This window comes from Plecotus auritus (assembly GCF_963455305.1).
Source record: "Plecotus auritus genome assembly, chromosome: 4".
Lineage (NCBI taxonomy): Eukaryota > Metazoa > Chordata > Mammalia > Chiroptera > Vespertilionidae > Plecotus > Plecotus auritus.
In genome coordinates, this window is record NC_137775.1 from 145,632,615 (window position 1) to 145,658,061 (window position 25,447).

Consider the following 25,447-nt stretch of genomic DNA (forward strand, 5'->3'; position numbering starts at 1 on the left):
CCCCCAAATTTAGTGACATATTCCTTTACAGTCCTGGAGGTCAGAAGTCTAAACTCCCTCTTGCTGGGCGAATGCCAAGGGGTCAGTAAGGCTGGTTCATTCTGCAGACTCTCAGTTGAGAACCTATTTCCTATCCCCTACCCCCTTACAGCTTCCAGAGGCTGTCTGCATTCCTTCAGTGCATGGCCTTTTCCGCACTCACTCCACCTTCTTGCAACCATTGTTACCTCTCAAACTAGTGACTCTGATCTTCCTGCCTCTCTCTTTAAAAGACCCTTGTGTTTACATTAGGCTCACCCCCATCCAGGATAATCCTCCCATCTCAAAATCCTTAACTTAGTTCCCTTTGTCATAAAAGGTAGCATATGCATAGGTTCTGAGGATAAGGACATGGACTCATTTGGGGCAATGATTTGGTTTAGCACAGATAGTAACAAGGAAGGAGTAGAAATGGACATAATCATGGTTAAACATGACTTTTCCTTTTCAACACAAGTGGGGAGGAAAGAAAGGAAACACTGGGATTTCAATGCACCTCCCCTTCTCTGTGTTCAAAGACTGTTCTAGTCATTGCAATAGCCACTAACCACATGTAACTAATAAGCCCTTGATGAGGATATGCCAAATTAAGATGTGCTGAAGGTATAAAGTACATGTTAAATGTGAAAGACACTGTATGAAAAGTGCAAAATATCTCCTTATTAATTTTATATCCATTTTCTAACTTCCACTCAGGATAGCAGAGTAGGTAAACATTGTGGCTCGCCTCCTCCCATGACCACATCAAAATGACAACTAAATTACAGAACACCACCCTTGAGAACCACATGAAGACTAGTGGAACAGAAGGCCTATAACTAAGGTTATAAAGAGGAAGCCAAGTCAAGACTAGAAGGAGGCGCAGAGACTCAGAACCAGCAGGTCCCACACCCACATGTGGCAGTTAAGAATCTAGAGGGAAGTCTTGGCTGCAGAAATCCCCCCTGAGGTGGGAGGGGTCTCAGCCCGACATCAGGCTCCCCAGCCCAGAGCATCAGTGAGGGAAAGAGGAGTCCCTACAGCATCTGGCTGTGAAAATGAACAGGGACTCCATCCTCGTGAGATGGAGGGCAGCTATAAGATGGAGGGTGTCTGTCCTCTTAGAGGGCCCAAGCACAGACTCCCTCCCTCCCTCACAGTCACTAAGCTCCAGCAAAGGGACAGCAGCTCAAAAAGCATCAAGGACATAAAGGGTTCTAGAAACTGAAATGTCTGGCTTCAGGGTGAGGGCTGAAAAGGCAGCTCTCTTGGGACAGACCTGCTACTGGGCACCACAGTTCTTTGTTGACACCTTCCCCCTCCCAGCCAGCAGGCATAAGTGTTGGCAGGAGCCATGGTTCCTTTGTTGAGCCCTCCTCCTGCACAGCCAGCAGAAGCAAGAAGTTGCCTAATGTGAGTCTCCAACAACCTGCTAACACTGCTCATCCCACCCTGGTGATTACCTGAGGCGCCACCCCACCCAACTCACACATAGGCCAAACCCCTTCCAGTGGAAGCAAATGGCCTTGGCCGGCACTGAGGACTTACCTAAATTCTCTCAGAGGTCCACAAACACCAAGCAAGCAGAAGCTGCCCTCGGTGTGTCCTGTACCTCTTGCTAAGTGGCACCAAGCCTGGCCTTAGTGACAGGTGGCCTGGGTTACCAGCGTAACGTTCCCAAGCATCTTCAAGCCCAGTACAGGCAGCCACCAAACACAGATCATTTTGTATTTCCTACCAGGTGGCTCCAGTCAGAGCACAGGCAGCAAATGATCTTAATCTGTGCTTCAGCCCTGCCCCCAAGGTCCTGGAGACAACACACCTGGTGGCCAGCTTCGGACTACACCAGAACACCACACAATTAGCTCCACAAATGAAACACCCAAAGGGTGGACTCCATGGATAACAGCTCTGCTAAAGCAAACCCTACTTTGTAGGTTGAGCCTCCACACAAGGCCCCTCCACTACAGTCACAGCCCATCCTCACAGCAAGTCAATCAGAGGGTCAGTTCTACCCACTGACAAGCCAACAGCAGCCAAGACTCAACTACAAGAGGACACACACGATCCACACAACAAACACACCTGGAACACAGCTCAGGTGGAAAATGAGGCTGTACCCCTGGGCACAACAAAACTCATACTACATAAGGCCACCCTGCCAAGTGGGAGAGATGCTGCAGATCTAATACACAGAAACAAACACAGGGAGGCAGCCAAAGGAGAGGAAAAAGAACCATGTCCCAAAGGACAAATCAGAACAAAACCCCAGAAGAAGAGTCAAACAAAATGAAGGCAAGCAATCTACCAAATACAAGACTTCAATACACTAGTTATAAAGATATTTAATGAACTTACGGGAAGCATAAATAAACTCAGTGAGAACTTAAAGAAAGAGACTGAAACCATAAAATATGAGTAGTCAGAAATAAAGAATACGGAAAAAAACTTAGAGTCAATGGTGAAAGTCAAAACCTCCACCGTGTCTGCTTCATGTGCCATTTCTGCAGCGGGCCCCCGAAGCTGACTTGTTCCACCAAATTCCCCTTAGCCCAGGGGGAGCCAGGAGCATCTCCGGAGGAAGGCTCTACCTCCGGGATGGAGACAGACCTTGAAGAGCTCCAGGATAGTGCCTCTGGCTGGACCATCCTTGGTGATGACGAGATTTCCAGGCACAGTCCCAGCAACCTCACCTGCTCGGGAAGTTGGGCTCTAGGGGGACTCTCAGTAGCATCCAGAGAGCCACAAGGGGTGTTTTGACATCCCAACTGGTGAAGAAGAGCTGGACCACTCCTGTGGGAGGGCTGTACTGACAGTCTTCTGGAGCAGCTGGACACCCAGCTCAGGATCTCAGACTCTGACAGTCAGAACTAAAAATGATGTTTAGAGACCAGGGATGGATTAAGTGAGGACGCAAGGGAGGCACTGCAGGAGGAGCTGAAGGTTGTGGAACTGGAGGAAGTGAGGCTGGTCCAGGAGCTGGAGGAGGTGGAGAAGAACCAAGAAAGGGCAGCTATGGCTCTGGAGGTAGCCCGGGCAGAAACGGAGATGCTGGAGCAGCAGGAAAGGCAGTGCTACAGGGACCTCAGTGAACTGCAATGGCAACAACTGGAACTGCAGGATGAGCTGTAGAGTGTGGAGGACCGGATGCTGTACACCCAGACCCAGCTCACCTGGCTGAAGAAAACCAACACCTCCAAGGCCATATTTGAGATCTGTTGTGATGGCCCCCTGGCTATCATCAACAGCTTCAGGTTGGGCTGCGTACCCACTGTCCCCGTGAGCTGGACTGAGATCAACACAGCCTGAGGGAACACGGCCTTGCTGCTCCTGGCCCTGTCTAACACAGTCGGTCTGCAGTTTCAGAAGTACCGGCTCTTCCCCTGTAGAGACCACTGCTATCTGAAGTCATTAATAGCTGACCCCATTGAGCTGCCCATGTTCTGCACCTTTTGATTAGAACATTTAATCAATGTTTAATGGGGGCAGAGTGCTCTCTTGGATAACAAGTTTGATGAAACAATAGTGGCCTTCCTGGACTGCATACAGCAGTTCAAGGAGGAAGTGGAGAAGAGTGAGCCAGCTCTCTGGATGCCCTACAGCAGTGGTCGGCAGCCGCAGTTTGCCACTCTGTTGACTAATGAGTTTGCCAACCACTGCCCTACACCATTCACATAGGGGAGGGCCTGATGGAAGACCTGGGAGTTAGTGAATTCTACTCCATCAGAACCCACCTGAACAGGGAGGAGCAGCAGACAAAGGCACTCAAGCTCATGCTTATAAGTTTTAAGTGGAGTCTCACTTAGGTCTCCTTAAGGTATTATCACAAATAACTTGATTTGAACATTATGCTAAGTGAAATATGCCAGTTAGAGAAAGAACAAACTATAGAAACAGACTCATAGAGAATAGGCAGACAGCTCTGATGGGGAGGGAGGTCACCAACAAACCAATATTACTAGAAAAGTTAAAGGGTCTTCTTTAAGAAGAAGAAAAAAAGATTAAAAAAATATCCTATATCTATACTAATAAAAGGGTAATATGTTAATTAGACTGGATATCTTCCAGATGTCCTTCTGGTCAAAGCCACGGTGGCGGGGGCAGAGGCAGTTAGGGGCGATCAGGCAGGCAGAAGAGAGCAGTTAGGGGCGATCAGGCAGGCAGAGCAGCAGTTAGGGGCGATCAGGCAGGCAGACAGAGAGGTTAGGGGTGATTAGGCAGGCAGGCAGAGAGGTTAGGGGCAATCAGGCAGGCAGGCAGGCAGGCAGGTGAGCGGTTAGGAGCCAGCAGTCCCGGATTGCGAGAGGGATGTCCGGCAGTCAGACATCCCCTGAGGGGTCCTGGATTGGAGAGGGTGCAGGCCGGGCTGAGGGACCCCCTTCCCCCCCTGCACGAATTTCGTGCACTGGGCCTCTAGTAGTATAATAAAAGCCTAATATGCAAATTGACCAAATGGCGGAACAACCAGTCGCTATGATGCACACTTACCACCAGGGGGCAGACGCTCAACGCAGGAGCTGTCCCCTGGTGGTCAGTGCACTCCTACAGGGGTAGCACCGCTCAGCCAGAAGCCTGGCAGGCAGTAAGGAGCAAGAGGTCCCAGACTGCGGGCGGGCAGTAAGGAGCAAGGGGTCCCGGACTGAGAGAGCCCCAGACTGCAAGAGGGATGTCTGACTGCCGGCTTAGGCCCAATGCTCAGGGATCGGGCCTAAGACAGCTGGCAGACATCCCCTGAGGGGTCCCAGACTGCGAGAGGGTGCAGGCTGGGCTGAGAAACACCACCCCCCCTACCACAGTGCACAAATCTTGTGCACCAGGCCTCTAGTGAATAATAAAATAGTAATAAGTACATATCTATCAACAATTACTTAAATGAAAATTGATTAAATGTTCTAATCAAAAGATATAGGGTAGGTGAATGGACAACATAACAAAACCCAAATATATGCTGACCATAAGGAGCCCATATCAGATATAAAGACACACACAGACTCAAAGTAAAGGGATGCAAAAAGATATTTCATGCAAATGGAAACAAAAAAAAAAAAGCTGGGGTAGCAATACTTATGTCAGATAAAATGCCCTTTAAAACAACGGTTATAAAAAATATAAAGGAGGATATTTCATAATAATAACATTATCAATCCAGCAAGAAAATATAACCCTTGTAAACATTTATGCACCCAATATACAAGAACCTAAATATGTAAAGTAAATATGGACAAATATAAAGGAAGAGAATGAAGGCAATACAGTAATGGTAGAAGATGTTAACAACTCATTAACAACAACAGATAATCCAGACAGAAAATCAACAAGAAAAGAACAGCCTTAAAAGACACATCAGACTAAATGAATTTAACTGACTATTTTTAAGACATTTCAAAACAAAACACTAGAATATACATTCTTTTTTAAAATATATTTTTATTTATTTCAGAGAGGAAGGGAGAGGGAGAGAGAGGTAGAAACATCAATGATGAGAGAAAATCATTAATCAGCTGCCTCCTATGCACCCCATACTGGGGATGGAGACCACAACCCAGGCATGTGCCCCAACTGAGAATTGAACTGTGACCTCCTGGTTCATAGGTCGATGCTCAACAATGCTGGCCAGGCAGAATATACATTCTTTTTAAGCACACATGGAATATTTTCCAAAATAAACTGCATATTATGAAACCAAAAAAGTCTCAATTGACCTACTTAAGAAGACTGAATTCATGTCAAATATATTTTCTAAACAAAATTATATGTAACTAAATATTAATTAGAAGAACAAAACTTAAAAAAAAAATGGAGGCTATTAGGGAGGGAGAAAAAGATGGCTGAATAGGCAGACCTGTCATGCACCTCATCCTAGGACCAGACTGGAAATACAACTAAATTGGAGAACATTCACCACGAATTACCCACTGAAGTGCAGCTGAGGAGGAAACATATCAAGGAAGAACAGAAAACACCTGGAGACAGCACCTCCACAATAGCTCACATGACGTGGTCAGGGGTGAGCCACATAGTCAGGAAGTCTGAAAGGAGACTTCATCCACGAATGGGACAATAACATTCAAGACCCAACTACAACAGGAGAACTCAAACAACTCAAGTAAGGGGCTTTCCTAGAGCACCCATCACAGGAGATCTAAAAGACTGCACCACTGGGTCCCACAAAACACTTTCTATGTAAGACCAGCCCACAATGTCTGGGAGGCATAACAGTTTGATCTAATACATAGAAACAAAAACAAAGAGAGAGAAAAAATGGGGAGACAAAGAAACACCCCCAAATGAAAGAAAAGGAGGAATCATTAGAAAAAAACTAAATGAATTAAAGGCAAGCAATTTGTCAAATAAAGAATTCAGAGTAATGGTAATAAGGGTGCTCAAACAATTCAGTGAGAACTACAAGCAACTTAGAATTATAAGGAAATTAGTGAAAATTATAAGGGACTTAATGGGAACTACACCAACTTGAAAAGAGAGGTTGAAACATTAAATAAAAATCAATTGGAAATGAGGAATGACATAGTTGAAATAAAGAACACCCTATAAGGATTCAAGAATAGACTATAAGCCAAAACCGGTTTGGCTCAGTGGATAGAGCGTCGGCCTGCGGACTCAAGGGTCCCAGGTTCGATTCCGCTCAAGGGCATGTACCTTGGTTGCGGGCACATCCCCAGTAGGGGGCGTGCAAGAGGCAGCTGATCGATGTTTCTCTCTCATCGATGTTTCTAACTATCCCTCCTCTCCCTTCCGCTCTGTAAAAAATCAATAAAATATATTAAAAAAAAAAAAAAGAATAGACTATAAGAAGCTGAGAACCAAATCAATGAATTAGAAGACAAGGTAAAAAAAAAAAAATACCCAGTCAGAGTAGCAAATAGACAAAAAATTTAAAAGCAGGAGAGTCTAATGAATTGGGACAACATGAAATATAACAACATTTGCATTATAGGGGTATCAGAAGGAGCAGAATCTGAGAAAGGAACAGAGATTCTGTTTGAAGAAATAATGGCAGAAAATTTCCCCAACCTGGTGAAAGAAAAAGTCACTCAAGTTTGGGAAACACAAAGAGTCCCAGCCAAGGTAAACCCCAAAAGACCCACACCTAGGCACATATTAATTAAAATGGCAAACATTAAAGACAAAGAAACAATCTTAAAGGCTAAAAGAGAGAGACAGAAAGTTATCTACAAGAGAGCTCCCATTAGACTGTAGGCTGACTTCTCAATAGAAACACTTCAGGCTAGAGCAGCCTTGGGCAAACTATGGCCCGCGGGCCGGATCTGGCTGTTCTATCTGGTTCTCTTGCTCTCCCCTCCACTCCTTTACTTTGAATTTATATTAGTTCACACAAACACTCCATCCATGCTTTTGTTCCGGCCCTCCAGTCCAGTTTAAGAACCCATTGTGGCCCTCGAGTCAAAAAGTTTGCTCACCCCTGGGCTAGAGGGAATAGCATGAAGTATACAAAGTAATGAAAACCAAGGGACTAAACCCAAGACTACTCTATCCAGCAAGGCTATCTTTCAAAACTGAAGTTGAAATAAAGAGCTTTGCAGACCAAAAAAAAGGCTAAAAGAGTTTATTACCACCAAGCCATCACTGCAAGAAATGCTAAAGGGACGGTTTTAAGAAGAAATAGAGAGAAAGAGGAGAGCACATGCATAAAGAATAAGAATGGCAATAAATAATTACCTATCAATAATAACCTTAAATGTAAATGGCTTATATGCTCCAATCAAACAACACACAGTAGCCAAATGGATAAGGAAATATGACCCATATATATGCTGTCTACAAAAGACTTACCACAGAACAAAGGACTCACACAGAATGAAAGTTAAGAGATGGAAAAAATTTTCTAGGCAAATGGAAATGAATAAAAAAGCTGGATAGCAACACTCTTATCTGACAAAGTAGACTTCAAAGTGAAGGCCATAACAAGAGATAATGAAGGACACTTCATAAAACTAAAGGGAACAATACAACCAGAGGATATAACTCTGGTAAACATATATGCACCCAATACAGGAGCATCCAAATATATTTTAGAAGTTCTAGAGGATTTTAAGGAAGAGATCGAAAGCAATACAATCATAGTAGGGAACTTTAACACCCATTGATATCACTGGATAGATCTTCTAGACCCTAGTAAAAAACGTAATGTTTTGCCCTGAAATCAGGAAACAGAAAACAGTGCCTGCTCTTTCTACTTTATTCAACACTAGAGGCCCAGTGCATGAAATTCGTGCACGGTGGGGTCCCTAGGCCTGGCCGGTGATCAGGGCCAATCAGGTTCCCCGCCTCCCCCCCTCCTCCTTCCCTCACTGCCCACGTCCACCGCCACCCACCCCTGGTTTCCCGTCCCAGTCCGGGGCCTGGCCCCGATCAGGCAATCGGGACCTGCTGCCCTGGGGGAGAGACTGGGAGGGTGGCCAGCAGCCCCAACCAGGCAATCTGGGCCTGCGGGCTATGAGCAGCTCCGGCTTTGAGCATCTGCCCCCCGGTGGTCAGTGCGCATCATAGTGACCAGTCGTTCCAGTTGTTCCAGTTGTCTGTCATAACGGTCACTTCGGCTTTTATATATACAGATTGTTGGGATTCTTTCTACCCAGGGAAATTAGATAAGAAAAGAAACAAAAGGTGCCCTGGCTGTTGTCACTCAGTTGGTTGAGCATCATCCTATGTGCCAAAAGGTCACCAGTTCAATTCTTGGTCAGGGTACATACCCCGGTTGAGGGTTCAATCCCTGGTCAGGATGCATAGAGGAAACAACCGATCAATGTCTCTTTTACATCAATGTTTCTCTCTCTGTGTGTCCCTTCCTCTCTCTCTAAAATCAATAAAAAGCATATTTTTTTAAAAAAAGAAAGAAAGAAAGGCATCCATGTTGGAAAGGAAGAAGTAAAACTATCTCTATGCATAGATGGCACGATCTTGTATATAGAACATCCTAAAATATCCACTAAAATACTCTTAGAACTAAAAAAGCTAGCCCTACAAGGTTCTAAGACACAAGATCAATGTACAATCATCATACTAAGTTCTGTTGCTCAGTGCTGATCACATTACTTATTAAACATCATTTTCCCCAAAAGACAAGCCAAGATGTATCTCTGTAAATCCCTCTTAAAAGCTAAAACATATTCCCCAGACATCCTTATTCACCATAGCATTGTCAGGAATAACAGCGTTCCTGGCACTGGGCACTCGATAAATATTTAAATGAATAAATATTTAAGTGAATTAATGCTGGGAGGACTTTATCCTCTTAGGGAGTGTAGAAGCACAGCACAGTCCGCATTCAGTCTGAGTTCAGGTCCCAGATGTGCTACTTACTGGCTGTGTGACCTAGCCCAGGTTATGTTGCTATTCTGCTTCCTCCTCAGTAAAACAGGAATAATAAAGCTTTTGGGGAAACAAATTAGTGCATATATGCAATGTGCTTAGAACAGTGTCTAATATAAAGTAAATGTGCTGTAAGTTTTACTATGTTATTAGAGTCACTCTCAAAAATTCAACTTTGACAAATATAAACAGCACTAGAGGCCCGGTGCACAAAATTCATGCACTTGGGGGTGGGGTGTCCCTCAGCCCAGCCTGCACCCTCTCCAATCTGGGACCCCTCAAGTGATGTCCGACTGCCCACTTAAATGGGCAGTCGGACATCCCTATCACAATCTAGGACTGCTGGCTCCCAACTGCTTGCCTGCATACCTTCCTGATTGCCCCTAACCGCTTCTGCCTGCCAGCCTGATCATCCCGTAACCACTCCCCTGCCAGCCTGTTTGCCCCTAACTGCCCTCCCCTGCTGACCTGGTCACCCCTAACTGCTCTCCCCTGCAGGCCTGGGTCCCTCCCAACTGCCTTTCCCTGCAGGCCTGGTCGCCCCCAACTTCCCTCCTCTGCTGGCTTGGTCACCCCTAACTGCCCTCCCTTGGAGGCCTGGTTCCTCCCAACTGCCCTCCCTTGCTGGCCATCTTGTGGTGGCCATCTTGTGTCCACATGGGGGCAGGATCTTTGACCACATGGGGGCAGCCATCTTGTGTGTTGGAGTGATGGTTAATCTGCATATTACTCTTTTATTAGATAGGATAGAGGCCCGGTGCACGGGTGGGGGCCAGCTGGTTTGCCCTGAAGGGTGTCCCGGATCAGGGTGGGGGTTCCCTTGAGGCATGGGGCGGCCTGGGCGAGGGGCCTGTGGTGGTTTGCAAGCCAGCCACACCCCCTGGTGACCCAAGAGGAGGCCCTGGTATCTGGGGTTTATTTATCTTCTACAATTGAAACTTTGTAGCCTGGAGCAGAGCCAAGCCTTCTGCTTGCTCTGTGGCGGCAGCCATTTTTGGGGGGATTTATGTATCTTCTATAATTGAAATTTTGTAGCCTTAAGCGGAGGCCTGGGCTGGCCAGGGTGTGCAGAAAGCTTGGCTTCCTCCATCGCCCGGGGCAACCCTAGCCTCCTGCTCTTTCCAGCTCCGAGGCTGCCGCCATTTCTATTTGGGTTTATTTATCTTCTATCATTGAAACTTTGTAGCCTTGAGTGGATGCCTAGGCCGGCAAGGGCAGGCGGAAAGCTTGGCTTCCTCCATTGCCGGGGAAACCCAAGCCTCCCTCCTGCTCTCTGTGGCCGTAGACATCTTGGTTGGGTTTATTTGCATATTTGCTCCTGATTGGCTGGAGGGCATGGCTGGTGGGTGTGGGTTGTGGGTGTAGCAGAGTGATGGTTAATTTGCATATTACTCTTTTATTAGATAGGATATATAATGCAACATCTACTATAACATCAGGAAGTTTATAGCACTCTCCCAATGCTGCACCTTGGCCGACACTGTTAATAATCACAGCACTCTTTTTCCAGAGCCTGTCTCAGAATTCTCAATACGCGTCTCCAGTCAGCCCAGATGGCAGAAAACATTAAAGCTGTTTGCAGTCTTGAGTTGCTTCTATTAACCATTCTACCAAAACTGCACCAGAACTCAACTCTTGCTCTACAGGTTTGACCTTGTACCATACCAAGAAATTCCCTCCCCACCAAAAAAACAGGCTATCACTGATTCCCAACTACTAATGTGCTACTGGCCATAGAATATTGAGTTACACCCCATGTTTATTCTGCAAATGAGTATTAATTAATGACCAGTGCCAATGTCAACTTCTAGAGAACATCTTTCAGTGAGTCACAGCAGCCTTTTGCCAGTTCCTAGAACATGCCACGTTTTGTAGGTGCTTCAGGCCTTTGCATATATTGCTTCCTCTATCTGGAATAATGTTGCCCTGGCTAAAATAGGTGATCCTGTTATCTTTATCAAAACTGTTTATTTCCTCCTGTGAATTTATCTCTTGTTACTTGACGGTTTACCATCTATTATCTCCAACTACAATGTAAACTCCATGGGCCAGGGCACTTGCTGAATTATTTATCACTTACTGTATACTCTGGCAAATAAGGAGGAACAGGTATAAATGGATGGGTGGATGGAGTTAGACAAATGGATTCTGTTAGTACAAATTGGACTTAATTTCTTATTCCCTAAAGTGAGTATCAATAGGTTAAAAAAATAAAGATCAGAATAATAATCTTTAAGGTAAAAATATATTTAGTAGATGGTATTTACCACAACAGAAAAGTATATTAAAGCACTTTAGAAGATTTTTCTATAAAAATGTTGGAAACGACCCAGTTTCCTTTAGCCCTAAGTCAGTCATCTAGAAAATGAAATCAACCAGAATATCCAAATTGCTAAGCACTCCAGCTAATCAAAATATTATAAATTGCTGATACATAATGACTCTAGGCTGCAAAATATTTTAAAATTACTCACCATTATACCTAACATACATTCTGTTAATAACTAAAATGATATTCCTAGAAATTAAATCTCAGCTACCATGCCCGATGTTAGTGGTCTACTTAGCTAAAATGATGGCATAATAGTTGAAGCCAAATAGACACATTCCACTGGGAATCAGCTGGTCTATACTGATGGCAGATAAACAGTCACCATTAATTAGTCAAGACAAAAAGATATGGTCACTACATTTTATTCTACATAAAATTTTCTGACTCTAGAAAGGACAAAGATGGAGGTGAAACTGATTAACAGCAAAAAAGACAAATTTCTCTAACTCTAGTTATAGAGAATATAGGTGATTCTAAAACTGTTAAACCCACCTTTAACAACAATTAAATTTATTTTTCTATAAGAGTCTACAAGGAAAAAATCTAATTTCAGAGAATATTTGTCAATACCAATGGATCTTTCTCCTATTTTATATCTTGATCTTAATTATGTTTCTATTGTTTTAAACATTTTAAAAACAGCAACTTGTTTTAAAGTATCTAACAAGAGAATAAATTAGATTACAATAAAATTTATTTTCCCATTTTATTCTCTTCTCCTTTGAGATATTCTCCCACTAGTAATTATCGATTACTACTAGTTAAAAGCTCTTGTTTGTGGCTTACATATAAAAATATTCAATGCCCATGAATATAACTAACGACTTCAATTATACAAAACCAGAGAATCCTACCAGTATACCTGCATTTCACTGAATCTTCTTTTAAAAATGGTGAACCATGATTTGTATTGCAGTCACCTATATTGAATCTAACCAACAGTATTAAAAAAAAACAAACATAAAATAAAAAATTATCTAAAATACTTTGTACCTTTCCTTGGAAGTCACCTGATTTTTTCATTTTGTGTGTGTGTATCTTTATCTTCCTGGTTGCTCTTCTTAATATTAGGTAAATGTTAATATCGATTTGTATGCCCTGAACTTAAATTAATAGAGCAGCGGGAGGTTTCAGAGCGAGTGCTCATTAAAGAATGGAAGCTGGACTAGGATGAAAAATTGGCAGCAGGCTGACAAGGGCCTTCAAGGCAGGAATGCATCGAGCTCCTCAAAGAGAAGTTCAAATGCGTACTGACAGTTCCCTAATTTCTTGAACTTTCTTATATTATCTTTTTTCCCCTCTCACTACTCCAATGCTCTCCACTGAGTTGGTCATATACCGTTGCCTCTCTACCTTTCCTTTTTCTATTCACCTTTCAGCATAATCTCAACTTTCAGCTTCCACGTCCTTCTTGGATGCACAATTGTCTTTCCTCACAGATTTAGCACATTCTAGAGCTGATTTACCAATTTAGCATAGTGCTTAAGGCCAGGATACTTTAGAGCAGGGGTAGGGAATGTCAGGCCTGTGGGACATAAAACACCCTTGAAATCATCTCTGGCCCTGCCGAGGCATTAGGGGTGACTGAATTAAATGTTTGACCAAAAATAGCAGGCTAATTTTTTAAGCTGGTAATTTTGTATGGCCCATGAATGGGGTTATAAATATCCAAATGGCCCTTGACAGAAACAAGTTTCCCCACCCATGCTTTAGAGGTACAAAAAAGTGTTTAATTTTAATTTCTTTTGAAATCAGAAGGAAAAAAATGAATACAATAATGTTAAACACATAATAATGAATTATGTTTATCTTTATATCAATGCAATTATAATTCTTACAATAAATTAGATTACTAATGGAGAAACGTACCCACAAAGGCAACATTTTCTAGGGCACACAGAAGTCATAATGGGCCCTGAGTTCCTCTGAATCAGCTCAGCCTCACATCCCTCCCCACTAGCCTCAGGGGGAACACCCAGACCAGAGGTAACTGTATGAGTATTTATTTCAAAACCTGACTTATGGTGATGGTTGCATAACTCACTAAATTTATTGAAAATTATCACATGGTCACTTGAAATAGAGTGAATTTTATGGTATGTAAAATATAACTCATGAAAATTGTAAAAAAGGATATAGAATAAAAAAGAAAAGCAGAAACACAGTTGCATCTAAAGACACAAAAAGATAAATTTCAGATTACAATATTTCTTTGAAATTCAAGTTTATCCATGAAATTGTGCTATAATAATGAGAGTTAAAATTTTATGTACCCTAAATATAAACAATACTATAAACATGGAGAAAGAATAGTGACAACAAAAATGCCAAAACATTCTGTATGTGAAATAATTATTTAAGTTTGGTGCTAAAAAAAAACTAACTCATTGTAGTGGTAATTATGAGAGCCTGGTTGCAATTAAGTACAGGAAGGATATTAAAACTTCCAATAGATATTTCTGTAAGCCACAACAGAAGAATAAGAGCAACAGAATAACTGGAACCACATCCCAAACCACTTCCTTGTTATTTACCAATATTATCTAAAGATTACTGTTTAGATGCTGATGTCAGACAATCTTCAGTTGACAACTTTAAATCATATTAAGACTAAAAAGAAAATCAAAGAATTTTATGAAAAGGGTTAAAAGTTTATAGCCATGAAACTCCAAAAAAATTGATGCCCACTGAAAACCACATCCCGGCCACTGTCATATCTGTACAATGTAATGGTTTTGTTGTGGTTGAGGCAATCATCTCTGAGTTAATAATTAGCTACTATTCAACTATTCAAATCAGTGTAATTTGTCTATTGTACATTAGATCACGTTTAAGAGAGGAAGTACAAAATTTCATTTTTAGCAACTGATGTTAAATGTTACAAACATTCATTTGTAATTCTATAATGTAATCAAAATGAGTAGAAAAGTATGTTTTTTACCACTGTATGAAATCACAGGCATTCTTCAGGCAGGTAAAATTAGGTGCTAATATAATTTACTTAATGCAGGGTGAACATTTATATAAAAAAGAAATGAATACAGTTTTTAAGGGAGAAGTTTCCTATTATGTTATTTGTAAACTATCTGGAAATAGCACTTCTCATTTTTATAAAGCAAATTTTAATTATTTTGTGGTTTGGTTTTTGGATCTGGAGTATGTGAATGTTATCTTAAATGAAAAGACTAAGTGAAGTTAGTCAAGATTTCTATATTATGAAAAGTTATAATAATTATGATAAATCACTGTCAATAACCAAATTTTTCATCTCAGCACATTTATAACACTGTGAAATATTTTTTATAATGTAATAAAATTAATACTAGTCATCGGCAGAATACTTTCAATTTACAAAGATTTTTTTATATCCTTTATTGAGTTAGATCCTTAAAATAACACAGTATATTAGTATACTGAACATTGGTGGTTGGTTCCCCAATGTCCATTTCCCCTTCCTCTGACCAAAAAAATAACCACACCTTTCTTTGGGGGAAATCACCTCTCTGTAGTCATAGCCCTATGATTTGAGTGAAGTTAACCCCAACACTAGTGCCAGGAATGGCTCAAGGCAATCAGCCTACTCTTTCATGCCTCATTAATAGGTTCAGGAATAGTCATTTAGCCCAGTGAAAATATATGGAAAAGAAACATTCCAAATGAAAGAACAGAACAAAACTCCAGAAAAAGAACTGAACACAATGGAGACAAACAATCAACCAGATGTAGAGATCAAAACATTGGCTATAAGGATGCTCAAAAAACTTAGGGGAAGAGTAGATGAACTTAGAACTTCAGCAATGAAATAGGAAACATGAAAATGTAAAACATAAAAAGAACCAGTCAGAAATGAGGACTACATTACATGGAATCAAAAGTGGAGTAGATTCAGCAGAGAATCAAATCAAAGATTTAGAAGATGAGGAAGTAAAAAACAACCAAATAGAACAGCAGAAGAAAAAAATCCAAAACAATTTAGGATAATATAAAGAGCCTCTGAGACAACTTCAAGCACACCAAAGTTAGCAACGGGGCTGGGGGGGGGCGGGGGAGGGGAGGGGAATGACAGAAGGAGAAAAGAGTAAAGATTTGAAACTGATGTGAACAAAGAATGATGAAAAACTTCCCTAACTTGGTGAAGGATATAGACATACAAGTCCAGGAAGTGCAGAGAGTCCCAAACAACATGAACCCAAAGTGGTCCACATCAAGACACATCATACTTAAAATGCCAACGGTTAAAGAAAAAGATAAAATCTTAAAAACAATAAAAGAAAAGCAGTCAGTTACCTACAAGGGAGCTCCCATAAGGCTGTCAGCTGATGTCTCAACAGGAATGTTGCAGGCCAGAAGGGATTGGCAAGAAATATCGGCAAGACCTATAACCAATATTACTCTACCCAACAAAGCTATCATTTAGAAACAAAGGACAGAAAAGAGCTTCCCAAACAAGAAAAATCTAAAGGACTTAAATATCACCAAATCAGTATTACAAAAAATGTTAAAAGATCTTCTTTAAGAAGGAGGGAAAAAATCAAAAATACTAATAATAAAATGGCAATAAATACCTATCAGCAAATACTTTAAATGAAAATGAATTAAATGCTCCAATCAAAAGCCACATGAAGGCTAAATGGATAACAAAATAAGACCTCTATATATTTCACTTACATGTAGAATCTTGAAAACAGAATAAATGAACAAGCAGAACAGAAATGAACTCATAGATACAGAAAACATTTTGACAGTTACCGGATGGCAGGGGGGTTGAGGGAACAGGTAGAAAACAGGTTGAAGGAATTAAGAAATACAAATTAGTAGTTACAGAATAGTCAGGAGATATAAAGTCCCGCATAGGGAAGATAGTCAATAATGTTGTAATAACTATGCATGGTGTCAGATAGGTACTAGATATATCAGGGTGATCACTCATCCTATATAATAAAAGAGTAATATGCAAATCGACCAATCGGCGGAACCGGTCGCTATGACGCGCACTGACCACCAGGAGGCAGATGCTCAACGCAGGAGCTGCCCCCTGGTGGTCAGTACGCTCTCACAGGGGGAGCGCTGCTCAGCCAGAAGCTGGGCTCACCTCTGACAAGAGCAGCGGCAGTGGCGGGAGCCTCTCCCGCCTCCGCTGTAGGTGGACATCCCCCGAGGAGTCCCTGACTGTAAGAGGCACAGGCTGGGCTGAGGGATGCCCCCCCCTCAGCGCATGAATCTCATGCACCGGGCCTCTAGTAAGTTATATAAATATATAATCACCGGGTTATAAACCTGAAACTAATATAATATTATATGTCAACTGTAATTAAAGAATAAAATATTATTTAAAGTAAAAATTTTAAAAATAAATAGAAAAATACTGTTTTCAATCTCCAATTGGTTGAATCTGGAGATGTGAAACCCAGGGATATGGAAAGCAGACTATATACTTATTGGGGAAAAAAATACATGTATAAGTAGACCAATGAAGTTCAAACCCATGTTGTTCAACAGCTAACTGTATACAATGAAACATTTTTCGGCCAAAAAAAAAGGAAAGTCTGTCACTTTCGGCATCATGGATGAAGCTTGAGGGTATTATATTCAGTGAAATAAGTCAGAAAAAGACAAATGCCATATGATCTCACTTATATAACAGGGTATAGGGTATTAAAAACAAGTCTCACAGTTAATTAACTAAATTAACCAAGAATTAAATATACTAACAAAACGTATAGCCTAAAATATTAATAGTTTCATATTAAACATGTTACAGGCAGCAGCAGTCCCAGTTCCCCTTTTCGCCAACCTCGACCACAGGAGTATAGCAGACGCCAATGGCTGGCCAGGCCTACAACATCCTGTCCCCAGAAATAGAACCCGCAGAGAGAAAAGATGCCAGACGCTGATACCCATGAAAGAGAGCATCAAAACCACCCGATGTGAAACTACACATTGCCAGAATTCCTTAGTTCCCTTCTTCCCATGATCCCCCTTTTGCCTACCCTGAGATATTAAGATGGTTGTTAAAGCATAAGCCTGCTCTCTTCTCAGGATGTCAGCATCTAAATAAATCACTTTCCTTACATCAGCACCTGTGTCACGTGTTTGTCTTCATGGTGTCAGGCAAAAGAACCTGAGGGTTTTTTGGGCTGGTTTCACTTACATGTGTAATCTAAAATATTTTTTTAATTTAAAAAAAATACCAAGCTCATAGATACAGAGAACAGAAAGGTGATTGCCAGAGGCAGGGGATGAGATTGGGCAAAATGCGTAAAGGGGGTCAAAAGGTACAAACTTCCAGTTATAAATAAGTCATGAGGATGTAATATACAGCATGGTAACTGTAGTTAATGTTACTGAATTATATATTTGAAAGTTGCTAAGAGAGTGGATCTTAAAAGTTCCCATCACAAGAAAAAAAAGTTATAACTGTGGTGACAGATGTTAACTAAATATTGTGGGGATCATTTCACAGTATATACAAATATCAAATCATTATGTTGTAGATATGAAACTAATATAATATTATATACCAATTTTTAAAAAGGTGGTTAACTGCTGGTGGGAATGCAGACTGGTGCAGCCACTGTGGAAAACAGTATGGAGTTTCCTCAAAAAACTAAAAATGGAACTCCCATTTGACCCAGTGATCCCACTTCTAGGAATATATCCCAAGAAACTAGAAACACGAATCAGAAAGGATATATGCACCCCTATGTTCATAGCAGCACAATTCACCATAGCTAAGATTTGGAAACAGCCTAAGTGCACAGCAGCAGATGAATGGATTAAAAAACTGTGGTACATCTACACAATGGAATACTACGCTGCAGTAAAAAAGGAGTTCTTACCATTTGCAACAACATGGATGGAGATGGAGAGCATTATGCTAAGTGAAATAAGCCAGGCAGAGAAAGATAAATATCACATGATCTCACTCATTTGTGGAATATAATGAACGGCATAGACTGATGAACAAGAACAGATCCAGAGACTGAGAAACGTCAATCAGAACCTCAAACCTCAGGGAAGGAGGGGGTCGGTGGGAGTAAGGGGGAGAGATCAACCAAGGAACTTGTGTGCATGCATATGAGCCTAATCAATGGATGCAGACAACAGGGGGGTGGGACGTGAGTGGGGGTTGGGGGGAAATAGGGGAATAAGGACACATATGTAAAAAAATAATAAAAAAATAAAAATTAAAAAAATAGAAAAGAAATTGTTAAGTAACAAGAACACCTAAGAACGTCTTTCTTGCCATGCTAGCAGTCATCAGCTGTACGGTAATATTATCTGGGGAAAATGGGTAAGTATTTTGGACTTATGTTCCTGACCCTTCATGGGTAAGAGCCCTTATGTGGGCTGATCCCCCGCCTAATGTAGTCACCAATAATACCAAACACCTTGGTCATCCAGGAGGACCATGGGTGGGGCAAGGAAGTATAATTACACAGGGGTCGCCACCCAGCTTCCATTTAGTATGACACAAAATCAAACCACTGCTCCTTTGTGTGTAAAATTAAAGAGAGTTTTCTGGCTTGCGTGGACACCAAAGGAAGGGACTATCACTACTTGCTCCTGGGAGAGGTGCAGAAAATGTAACTAAGACCTTGTCTATACAAAAAGAAATTGACAGCCAGTTTGAAATGGAATTGCCATGGCCTAGAGCAAAGAATATCCTTACATGATATTATTCTAAAATGTCATTATAATTTTTCCCAGATTTGTATTATCCCCATTACCTATAATAGTACCTCACACCCTTGGGAATCAATAAAAAATCATCTTTTTGGTGCTTGGAGACAAAGGTAACACATCTCTTGATATTTTAGAATTACAACAGCATAATGTACAGTTATCCCAAACAAACTTACAAACTAATTCTTTGAATGTCTGGCAGCAATTTAAAAAGGACATGAAAGGATTTAATCCCTTCCACTGTGTAGAGGGCCCTCTAGGAAGGCACCTGAGCATTCTATATTGGCCTCTCTTTCCCTTTTGGCCAAGAGGGACTCTCTTCTCACAATCCAATTGCCCACAGCTGTTGCCTGTGCTTTCTGTTCATGCTGAGGTTGAAGCCTCGTGGTGGCTGGTACCATGGATCTATCTCTCGCCCAGTGGGGTGAGCTGGGCCCTCCCTGGAGAAGAAACCTGGGTTCCCCAAGATATGTGATCAGTGCCGGGGACCCACCAGCAAGCGAGGGGATCCCAAGGCAGGTGCTGGGCATGGAGGCCATGGGGGCATAGGCTACCAAGGAGACAGAACTGAACCTCACATCACCCTGCTTGGTCCCGGAGGATGGCTGGTTAGCTAGAGACGGGTAAGATTCCTCAGGGAAGGAACAACCTAAGACAGGCACAGTCGCAGAGGGGCCATCAGGAGAGAACTAGGGGGTCAACAGAGGTGGGGCACAGACCCTCACCCCCCCCAACTTTGCAGGGGCCTGAATCCTCACCCCTTCTGAGGGAAGTCTGCCCCCATGGCTGCTTCGCTTCCCATGCCCAGCTCAAATCGGGACCCAGGTAACAGACAGAGACTTGGCCGACAGCAGCTGCCCTCTCACTGCAACAAGACTTGTTTGGATTGTCTTGTACCCATGGTGTGGGGAAGTGGGTTTTTGATATCTAAATCCAGCCTAGCACCAGGAATGCTCAGGGCCTACTCAAGAAGGCAAATAATCCTTTCCACTAATATTTACAGGGTAAAATAAGATTGTTGTTAGAGTATTAAATTTGACAGTAAAATAGTAGTCAAGTTCTCAGACTAATTTAAATTGGCTAAGTGAAATAAGCGAATATTCTAGAAAAATTAATGGTACAGGACAAAAAGCTGTTCCTAAAGTGTTAACTAAAATTTTTATTGGTAGCTCAACTCATGGTAAAATTGCATAACAGGTAATGAACCTAAAGCAGTCATATTTTAGTGCAAAAAATTAAAATTTAAAAGCTATCAAGACTACATTATAAAATTTCCAAAAGCCTCCTAATATTTAAATCAAAAAAGGGGGGATAGTAGAAGAATATCATGTAAGTAAAAATATCCTGTAAGTAAATTACATCTAGAAAATTTTTACTTTAGAAAATTAACTTTCATTTGTAATGCTAACAGCAAGACACCCATGAAAAACACACATGGTGTCAAAACAAGCCAAAGGAAAATTGTTTGGGCAAAAAATGAAAAAGGATCCCAAGTCAAATTTATAGAAAAGATTCCTTTATTAACCTTTGGTTGAGAATATGTTTGTATATTTTCAGAAAACAACTCCAAGACCCTGTGGATTCCTGCAACAGAGAGGAATTGACAGGACTGCTCCAGCCATGAAGACAGAGGAGAAACAGTCCAGAGATGGAAGACGCTGACGACGCCTTGCCATACTAGCAGTCAGCAGCTGTGCGTCGCCACAGGTTGCCCAGGACCAAACCAGAGAGGGTCGGACCTGCATTACCACCATTTGTCCACCATCCAGAACTGAAATATCATTGCTGACATGTACACATAAGGAACTGTTTGACATTGAAATTGGGACTCAAAAGAACTGTTGGCCCAGAAAGAAACTCACTACAGACTGATTCATTTGCCTCTCAGCATAACCATTATTGCTTGTCTCATTTTCGGTTCTTATAAGTGTATTTCTAGTATCACATGATCTCACTCATCTAGGGGAAATAGTGAACAACATAAACTGATGAACAAGGACAGACCCGGAGACAGGGAGGCATCAATCGGGCCGTCGAACCTCGGAGGGAAGGTGGGGAGGGTGGGGGGAGGGGGAGAGATCAACCAAGGGACTTGTATTCATGCATATGGGCCTGACCTGTGGTTACGGACAGCAGGGGGGTGGGGGCATGCATGGGGAGGGGTTTGGGATGGGAACGGGGGGATGAGGACAAATATGTGATACCTTAATCAATAAAGAAATTTTTTTTAAATGTGGTTAATGAGTTTTAAATGCACTAATAATCTTAGCAACCTCTGATTGCATTAGTTTGCTACAGCACAATAGGCTAAGTCACTGCTTGCCAAAAGCAACTCATATTAACATTAGTTGTTTATCAAGTGCCCTAAGTCAATGGTTCTCTACCTTTTTCTAGCAAACCTAGGGGCCATGAGACATACCCATTGGTAACAACTGATCTCCAACTGATTTCAAAAGATTGGTTGAGTCTGTTATTTGACAAATACTAGTCAGGGATACCAATGTGAGTAAGAACAAATATTATTCCTGCACGCATGAAACTTACAGTCTCAAGGAGTAACATGAACAATAAATATAGACACACACCCAAAATGGCTGGTATATATGCATTAAGTTTGCACTTACTGTTCCCTCACTTTGAAACAACCCTAGCAGTGAGTCTACCTGTATCCAACCCCATCCCCAGAAAACCACAGAACCACAGACTTTGACATTGTAAATCACTGTGTTAGGTGCTGGAAGAGAATTAAACTCCACAATACTTTTTCCAAAGCTAATTAATTAGTCATTAACATATATGTAAAGCAATCTAGGTAGAGATCAGGAGACATAAGTCCCAAATCCAGGCCTGGCTACATAATTTGTAAGTACTGGAGCAAAATAAAAAAATGTATGGCCTCTTCTTAAAAATGACTACGAATTTCAAGGCATGACAACAAAACTTTTAAACTAAGCCTAGGGCCCTCGGTGACTGAACTGGTCACATACCATGAACTCTTCAAGGCATCCATACTTATTGGATGTGCAACCATTAGCCAGTCACTTAACTAATCTCAGGTTCCTTACAGATGCAACATTAGGGGAAGGAAAAAAAACTTTCAGCTTCTTCCCATAACTAACATTTGTGTTTCTCTGGTAAAGAGATAGATCATTTAGAGAGAATTCTTTTACCATTTATGTAATCATTAAAATTATGACTGTGACTCAAAGCTAGTGTTGAAAACCCATATACAGTATTTCACCTTCACACACTTCTTTAATTTTGCCTAAGAGAAAAAAAAAATCTCCAAAGCAGTATTCTAAGTTTATTATTTTCCCATGTATGCCATTTAAATATGAAATATCCAACTGAAGTCTCTGTCTATAGAGTAATTTTCCCTATAGTAAAATGTCTACTTGTACAAATTAAATATTTTTTTGTATCCCTAAAAAATTACCTAGTCAGAATCAGCTTCACATATGGTACAGCAACTGGGTCTGCTCTAGTTAAAAAGAGGCAAAATGTCCATTTGAAAGAGAGTTAACCCTTTTATTCCATTGGTTTAGTATTTAGCATAACATAACTGATAACTATCTAAACCAGGGGTTCTTAATCTAGAATCCATGGAAAGAATTATGAGACCTAATTAACCTGAATAGAAAAAATATATATTGCCCAGCTGGTGTGTCTCAGTGGTTGAGTGTCAACCCATAAACCGAGAGGTCACCAGTTCAATTCCCCAGTCAGGGCACATGCCCAGGTTGCAGGCTCAATACCCAGTAGGGAGCGTGTAGGAGGCAGCCATTTGATCTTCCTTTCTCATCAATGTTTCTATCTCTCTATCCCGCTCCCTAACGTCCTCTCTAAAATCAATAAAAACATATTTTAAAATATTTTTTAATAAAAAAAAATATATCTTTATTTTCATCAAACTCTAAACAAAGTTTAGCATTTTCCTCAATTATGAATATAGGTAACAAATCAACAAACACAGGACTGGTACCACAGTAGTACCTATGACTTGATCACTAATAAATAATATATTTTTTTTCTATCATAGTTATTGCATCTATTTTAAATATTGTTTATGCTCAATACCTCAAAATGACAATAGTTGAGGAGAAACCAAGATGGCGGCATAGGTAAGCATCTAAACTGCTGCCTCGCACAACAATTTCAAAACTACAACTAAAAGACAGAACGGACACCATCCAGAACCACAGGAAAGCTGGCTGAGTGAAAATTCTACAACTAGAAGGAAAGAGAAAAGCTCACAGAGAATTGGAGGTACGGCAAAGGGTCTTTGTGCGTGCAGAGAGGAAGGGCGGCTGAGAGCCTGGCTGACTTTCTCTGGCGGAAGGGGGAAGGAAGCCTCCGACCACACTGAACCCCAGTTCTGACTGCACTGAACCCCAGTTCCGGGTGAGCTCCTGGGGACCCACGCTCTTGTGGGGGGAGTCTGGACTCTCGGGCGGAGACTCGAGAGCCGGAGAAGGCAGAGGTCTGAAGGCGCACGCGTGCCAGTGCGCACTAAGGCTGCGGAGGTTGCCACAGGCTTTCCCTAGTGGAAGGGAGTCGGAGGCTCCTGACTGCACTGAGCCCCAGTTCTGACTGCACTAGACCCCAGTTCCAGGCGAGCCCCTGGGGACCCATGCTCTTGTGGGGGGAATCTGGACTCTCGGGCAGAGACTTGGGAGCCGGGGAAGGCGGAGGTCTGAAGGCGCACGCGTGCCAGTGCGCACAAAGGCTGCAGAGGTTGCCACAGGCTTTCCCTAGTGGAAGGGAGTCAGAAGCTCCTGATTGTACTGGGCCCCAGTTCTGACTGCACTGAACCCCGGTTCCAGGCGAGTCCCTGGGGACTCACGCTCCTGTGGGGGGAATCTGGACTCTTGGGCAGAGACTCGGGAGCCGGGGAAGGCAGAGGTCTGAAGGCGCGCACGTGCGTGCAAGGGCAAGGCTGATGGGAAGCCAAGACTGTCTGCTCTGCCCTGAGACTCCACCCCATCCAAGCTGAGCACAGAGGCTATTGCAATTTGGCAACTCTAATCCTATAAGGCTGTCTCCAGCACCGAACTTCTCCCAGCATAGACACAGCTGATTCTTACAGCCAAATGGCCTGAAGTTCAATTCCTCCCAGTGATACCAACAACAATCAAGACTTAATTACAACAAGGCTCTACACACAGTCCACAAAGGGGTGCACCAAGAGTGTCCACCTCAGGTTAACTGGGGAGGCCGACCCACTGGGCCATATAGGAAACCTAGCACACAAATCTACCCTACCAACTCAGGGAAGCAGTGAAAATGCGGCGTCAAAGAATCAGATCACAAATGAAAGAAATGGAGGAAAACAAATGACTGGATATAGAATTCAAAACCAAAGTTATAAGGCTTTTTAAGAATATCCTAGAAAAGGCTGATAAATATAATGAGACCCTCGAAGATATGAAAAAGGACCAACTAGAAATTAAACATACACTGACTGAAATAATAAATATTATACAGAGACCCAAAAACAGACTAGAGGAACACAAGAATCAAGTCAAAGAATTGAAATACAAAGAAGCAAAAAACACAAAACCGAAAAAGCAAAAAGAAAAAAAAAAAATCCAAGAAGTTGAAGATAGTGTAAGAAGACTCTGGGACAACTTCAAGCATACCAACATCCGAATTATGGGGGTGCCAGAAGAAGAGAGAGAGCAAGATACTGAAAACCTATTGGAAGAAATAATGACCAAAAACTTCCCCCACCTGGTGAAAGAAATAGACTTACAAGTCCAGGAAGCGCACAGAATCCCAAACAAAAGGAATCCAAAGTGGACCACACCAAGACACATCATAATTAAAATGCCAAGAGCAAAAGACAAAGAGAGAATATTAAAAGCAGCAAGAGAAAAACAGTTAATTACCTACAAGGGAGCACCCATACGACTGTCAGCTGATTTCTCAACAGAAACTATGCAGGCCAGACGGGAGTGGCAAGAAATTTTCAATGTGATGAATAGCAAGAACCTACAACCAAGATTACTCTACCCAGCAAAGCTATCATTCAGAATTGAAGGGCAGATGAAGAGCTTCACA

General features: G+C 41.9%; 1 protein-coding gene and 1 pseudogene across 3 annotated transcripts in view; one reads left to right on the forward strand and one right to left on the reverse strand.

The window, feature by feature from the left end:
• SUGCT (succinyl-CoA:glutarate-CoA transferase) overlaps positions 1-25,447 on the reverse strand; it is a 583,247-nt gene that overhangs the window by 498,342 nt on the left and 59,458 nt on the right. The window lies entirely within an intron of this gene.
• Positions 2,512-3,696, forward strand: LOC308245964 (beclin-2-like; annotated as a pseudogene). Its single transcript has one exon. The product of its transcript is annotated as a beclin-2-like (transcript).